This window comes from Pteropus medius, unplaced genomic scaffold (genome assembly GCF_902729225.1).
Source record: "Pteropus medius unplaced genomic scaffold, Ma_sr-lr_union100, whole genome shotgun sequence".
Classification (NCBI taxonomy): domain Eukaryota; kingdom Metazoa; phylum Chordata; class Mammalia; order Chiroptera; family Pteropodidae; genus Pteropus; species Pteropus medius.
In genome coordinates, this window is record NW_024349800.1 from 49927472 (window position 1) to 49934389 (window position 6918).

Consider the following 6918-nt stretch of genomic DNA (forward strand, 5'->3'; position numbering starts at 1 on the left):
TGCTCTGGATAGAAAGACATCTATCTAGATGATGACAGAATGATCTCGGTCTGCCCTTTCAGACTGGAGTCCAAGGAGTGCGGCATGAAGTGAGCCTTGGGGCAAACAGGGCATCTCCTCTTGGGACACTTTAGTAGGATTAAACATTTTAACTGTACATTAATTTTCAAATTTTTAAAAAACTTTATATCAACACAAGAAAAGGTATATTGTCAATTGGAGTGCAGACATTGCATTAACTTTTTAAGATTAAAAAATGAGTCTTCGACAGTCACGAAAGGCCACATATGATTCCATTTGTATGAAATGTCCAAAACAGGCAAGTCTATAGAGATAGAAAGTATATTAGTTGTTGCCAGGACTGGAGGGGGAGGGGGGGGGGGGAGGAGGGAGGGGCTGGGAAATGGGGAGTGGCTGTTAATGGAAAAGAGTTTCTTTTGGGGGTGATGAAAATGATCTAAAGTTAAGAGCATGCCGATGGTTGCACAGTGACACAAGGGTGAACTTTATGATATGTAAATTGTATTTTATAGTTATTAATAAGGCTTTGAAGGTATTTCAAATTTGCATCAGGGTGCTTCAGTCTCAGCCCACAGAGCAAGTTTTAAGGAGCAGTAATAGGAAAAAAATGGAAACTCCAGCCTGGTCCACAAGTCAAGAAATAGGTTCCCAGAAAGGCATCTGGGATACAGGTCCAAGGGGTGGTGTCACTGTCCCCACGGCTCCTGGCCAGCAGCTGAACTGAACCAGTGTAAACGAGGGTGGGGTGCCAAAAGCCTGGAACCGTTTCTGGAGGTGGATTTGTAAAAATTATGTGAGTATATGAACAAAGGTTTGATGGAACAAGCAAAAATTACATTAGCTGTATTAGCAAACAGGCTATAGGTGCTTTTATAATTGATTAAATATTAGAATATAATATTTATACATTTTAAAGTGAAAATTAAGTCCCATATTATAAAGGATATGAATTATCTAAGTGATGCTGGGATGCAGAGTTCAAGCAGTAAATCTGGGTTTTAAAGCAATGATAAATCTGATCTCACTCACCTGTTTGTATGAGGGCCAATACCAAACAGGGCAGGACACGTGACAGGAAAAATCCTTCTCAGAATCAACTTGGTCTCATAGGAAAAAGCAGCCAAGTTAGGAATGCACGACAGCCTTGTCCCACTCCTTTGGTGGCAATAGGTTTCATTACCATCATCCTATAATTATGCCTTAATCTCGGCCTTGACCTGCACCAGCCCCGTTTATCATTGCCATCTCTCCCAGGATGAAGCCCAGCCATGGAGATGAGATGGCTTGGCCTTATATCCGGTCTGAAGGATATTGCTCATATCTTTGTGCCTCATGTGTATTGTTTTTCAGTGGTAGCAGAGCTTTTTTCCATTAGAATTGCAAAAATCATGTCCATTTCAGGTGTTTTTAGAAACCTGCAAAAAATATGCTAGAATTCAAATTCCCAATGAAGAAATCTGAACTTTGTGATTCCAAACTGATACTTATTTAGGCCATAGAAGTCATACAATTCAAAATTGCTATTTGACCCAATACAAGAAATATAAAATAGTCAACAGAATAAAAATCACTTGTTAATCTTGTTCAAGGCTGACAGGACATCTCTGGGATGAACTTTGGACCCATGTTGTTATTATACTCCGATTCTCATCTTTCCTTTATGAAAGATGAGTAAGGAAATTGCTGTAGCAAGACTAAGGCTGAAGCACCACCACTTAAAAATGTTTATTTCAGCTACCGTGGAGTCAGACACAGCTTAAAGTTCTACTTCTTGCTGAAGAATGAGTTTAAAACCAGTCTCTGATCAAGCCACATATTTTACCAGGTTTCTAAAACTAACATAATCTAGTTTAATAATTTAATCATTGCATACCTCCGAGTGTCTCTTTTTTTTTTTAATTTCACCATTAATCTTACTATTTAGCATCGTCTACTAAAACAGAACACATGTGTACCCTTGACCCAGTAATGCCATTCCTAAGTACATACCCAACAGAAACACACATATGCTCACCAAAAGACACATACTAGAATGTTCACACTAGCTCTGTTCATGGCAGCCCCAAACTGGAAACTATCCAAATATCTGTTAACAACATAATGGATACATCATGGTACATTTACACAATGAAATGCTATACAGCAATGAAAACGAGCAAATGAAATGCGACGAACATAAAGCTGAGCAAAAGAAGCCACTCGTGAAAGAGTACACACTCTATAATTCCATTTGTATAAAGTTCAAAAATGAGTAAAGCTGAACCATGCTGTAAGAAGTCAGAATGGTGGGTAGTGACCTTACAGGAAGAGTAATGACTGGGAAGGGATTTATGAGGACTTTTGGGTATGGGGAATCTGTTTCTTGATCTGGTGCTGATCACATAGATATGTTTAGTTTGTGAAAATTCATTAAGCTATATATTTATGATTTGTATTCTTTTCTGTATATGTTATACTTCACTAAAAAGTTTAAACAATAAAACTATTTTAAAAACACACCCTCACCCACCCGACCCCAAAAGTCACCACTTTATGTTTGTGTATTGCCCACATACTTGGCAGCGTAGCAAACTTAAAACAATCCGAGCAACTTCATTAAAGCTGAGTGTCATGTGGTGGAAACAGAAGGAAAAAGATATGAAATGGAAAAACTGGGAGCTATGTTTGACTTGTCATAACAGAATGAACATATTGATCCATAACAACAGGACGAGTCGAAGTGGTCAAAATAAGAAAGGAAGTGACTTCTTTATCAATAGTGGATCGTGCTCTGCAGAGGGACAAAGGAAAGGACAGGACCAGACAAAAGCTGGAAGAATAAAGACCCAAGACCTGAGAAATCAGAGCGAGGCCCTGGCAGATTTGAAATCAACAGAGGGGCTGCCTGTAAATGGACACTGAAGTGACACAAAGATGGTGTGACTAAGTACCGGGTCCTTCTAAAGTGTGGGAGACACATTCACAAGTAGTTGAGGCAGTGACAGACCCAAAAAACTTTGCTGAGCCAATGAAAGTGGACAGATGCTGGAGGGGGGCGGGTGGGGGGGGGCGCGGAAAGTGACACAATGCTCAGCTCAGAATGCAGATAGTCTCTTTTCTTCAAGAGAATCTGGTTATTCATTACACCTCAACCTCACTTGGGCCAAATAATTTTAAATTTAAATGGGGAGCCAGAGGTCTCAATGGCTGGAAAATCTTGTAATATATCACCTAAATCATTTGGTTGCTCATTCTTTCAGGATTACTGAATGCTTAGTTGGAGCAATATTTTGAGCTAGAATCTACCATGGATGCAAAAAGAGGTCCAGATTCTATTTTAAATAAGGCAAGGAGCATCGTTTTGTAATGGGATAGCCCACTGCTAAATTCTTTAGTTTACTGCAAACCTTACACCCAACATGTAAGCTTCTTAGCTTAGTCGTGTTTAAAAGCATGGACCCTGTGATGGTTAGTTTTTTGCATCAACCTGGCTAGTCTGTAATACCTAGTCATTCAATCAAACACTCATCTATGTGTGTTGCTATGAAGGTATTTTGTAGATGTGGTTAACATCTACAATTAGTTAACTTTAAGTACAGAGATTTCCCTTGATAATGTGGGTGAGCCTCAGATACAGTTGAAAGGCTTTAAGAGAAAAGCTGAGGTTTCCCTGGGAAAGAAGAAATTTTGCCTTAAGACCAAACCATCAGTTTGGCCTGAGTGTCTCTAGCCTGCGCTACACATATCGGACCTGCCTGCCCCACAATCACATAGCCAATCCTTACTGGTTCTGTTTCTCTGGAGAACCCCAGCTTACAAGACTCTAGGCAATTCCTTGGGTTTGAAGCTTGGCTCTGCCACTTCTCTAGGTGAGTGATTTCTGCATATCTGTTTCTTCATCTATAAAATGGGGATAATACTAGTACTTAACTCTTAGGAACCCCTGGCACAGAGTGCTTTGAAAGTTATTTGTTACAGAAGTAATTCGGTGGTGATGAGTTTACTTCTCAGCTAGAAAACTTGATATATTTTTATACCCAACAATGTGCCATCAACCAAACATGATTGCTCTTCTCCACACCAAGAACAGAACAGCCTTGAAACAGCACCTCACCAGCCACAGGTGCCTGATTGTTCCTTTAGAAGGTGCAGGAGCAAGGAGAGACACCGGGCCAGCTCTATACATAGGGATGATTCAGCAAAGCTTGGATCAGAGCACTTCTGGAACATTCTCAACTCTAAGTTCTCAGCTGCTGAAAACAGCTGTGCTGAAAGAAGCTTGGACTCAGCATAGAGCTATTCCTACCATTTGCAAGGGTGGGAGATTCAGAAAGGGTCCTAATCATTCCCACTGCTTATACCCACAGCGGCCTGCCAAGGGATGAAAGATTAAATGGGGAATATCCAAATGTTGTCTTTGTGGGCACACAATCTGAGGGAAAGAGTATGATGATGGTGCTGATGGTGCTAACGAAAATTTATTGAGCACTTACTAAGTACTAGACACTGCTCTCAGTGCTCTACATACATTAACTTATGTGATCCCCATTATACAGGCAAAAAAACTGAGTCCCTAACAGAACAGTAACTCGCCTAAGGATAGACAGACAGAAAGTGGCAGAGTTGGGATTTGACCCCAGGCTTTCCGGTTCAGGCCCAGGCTCTCCCTCCTGTGCACATGCACAATGTCTCTGAGCCTGGCTGTGGTTGCGGAGGAGGGGGGATCCCCTCGAACATCTTTCATACACCTAGCTGAGGTCTCCAGGCTCAGGGTTATGAATGGCTCTCCAAAATTCTAGGAACATAAAGTTCTTTCTGAGGCCACTAGGCCCTGTCTCCCAGGTATTGTCACAGGAAGTGGGAAGGGAATGCTGCTTTCTCTCCAGCTTCGCTGTAGAAATGGGCTGGTCATATTGGCATTCCTCATCTATAGACTTCCCATGATGAGGAAAAGGCTGGGTTGGATGTTCACACAGTGCCTTAATAGGATTACACCTTTAAAGAAACCCATAAAATTCCTTCAAAAAGAATAAACCAAGAAAACATCTCCTCCTGAAACCTTTCCCCTTGGGTAATGACATGAAAACACATTTCTCATTGAAACTCTTCTACAAGAAAAAACTTTTAGTCTCAGATTTCTGGTTTTCTAGTATTGAGATTCCTAGTTTTCACCTACTCTGGAAATAGGTAGATCTATTAATTTAGTTAAAAACACTCCATGAGTACCATTCCAGCTAGTTCTTCCAGACCACTTTCGTGAATTCTTTCACCCCTCAAAGCACCACCTTTTAAAGCCTACTGCTGCTGTCCTGTAGCCACTCAGTGTACCCAGAAAAGAGGCCTTCATGTTGGCAGCTACCATACACCCTCCACATGAGTCAATGATCACATCGCAGCCCCTCATCTTATGCATTAACCTGATTAAGAAAATCCTGAGGTTTCAAATCTAGGTTAAGAGAGCCAAATGGTTCATCAATTAACTTAATGGCATACATAAGTCACATCGATTAGTTCTATGATGCTGTCATTTAGCCAAGCTTCCTCTACTCTTGGAAAATGCTTCTGCCTTGCTCTTTTATTTTAATCAATGACAATTTAAAATTATAAATCTTATGCTAAAAAGTCACCTTTCATATCAGCTAAGCGATGACCAAAGAAAACCTGTAAAACAAAATTCTGGTTTTTGGCTGTCATTTCACAGGTCTGGACGCTGCAACCTGACACGAAAGGTACTCAGCGAGCAAGTCTAGGAGTGCACAGAAAGCTCTGTTGAATCCCTGTTTTTTTTTTCTGTTTCCATTTCTGTTCATCTGTTTTCCCATGGGCAAGCGGCCACCTCCTATCACAGAGCTGTCCCCATCTTAGGTCAGCAGACAATACGGGCGAAATCTGCGAAGGACGGAGGTACACGCTTGGGTGTGGTCACTGGCAAAGGGAAGTGCTGCTCCCCTGGCTGCAGGCTCTGAGACCAGGGGCCACATCTTTGGCGGGTCATCTCCACCACCGCGTCTCTCGATTTTAACCACAATCCGCACTAGACCGGACTGCTCCCTGTGCAAACACACAGAGGCCCCTCAATGTGGCCGCCTCCTCAGACAAAGCCAGCTGCTCAAGGAGACCGCTCCACACCGAGGCGACCTCCAGGTCGCCGCCCGGCCGCCACGCCGTCTTGGCTGCTGGTCAGCAGCGTAGGGCAGGCGGCGGAGATGTAGCCCAAAGGCACTAAAGCCGGGGGCGGCGTCTGTCTAACCAGCCCCACAGTCTGGGAGACGCGCGACTCCCACCCGGGCATTAACAGCAGGGCTTGGTGCCCCAACACAAACCCCAACATGAGCACGTGCCCTGGGATTTCTCCAGGAGCATTTCTGCACCAGAAAACTGCACACGAGTTCTGGGGGCCCTCGTTAGTTGTCGCGCGGACACCAGTGCCGGCTATTGTTCTGGTCTCCCCGGCGGGAGACAGTCCCCATTCCACCTCCCCCGGCAGCATATGCCGCTGGACCAAGCCTTTCAGCTCCGAGGGAAAAAAGGGTGTGCCTGCGGCGCTGCGGATCATCACAAAACCCTAAGATTCCCCACGGACTTGTGTCAAGCCGGGAGACAAAGCTCCTCTCGGGGAGAGGCCAGCCCGGTCCCAGATACGCCATCCTGGGTCTATCGCCGGGTCCGAGAGCCGTGCCCAGCCGGCCACCGGGACCTCCAGGCCCCACGCCTGGAGCTGAGGGTCCTCAGGCCCGAGACCCGCCGAGATCCAGCTGCCTGCCCCTCCTTTCCCCGGAGACCTCCCTTCCCCCCGAGACCTCCCTCCTCCGCGCCGCGCCAGTCTCCTCCTCCCTCGCGTCTACCCTCCTCAAACTCGGGCATTCTCCACCCTCCAGCATCTCCCCTCGCCGCCTCATTCATCAGCCCCAGCCTCGC

General features: G+C 44.4%; 1 protein-coding gene across 1 annotated transcript in view; it reads right to left on the bottom strand.

The window, feature by feature from the left end:
* Window positions 1-6918, bottom strand: part of DPYSL5 (dihydropyrimidinase like 5) — a 75156-nt gene that overhangs the window by 67011 nt on the left and 1227 nt on the right. The gene's annotated exons all lie outside the window — the stretch shown is intronic.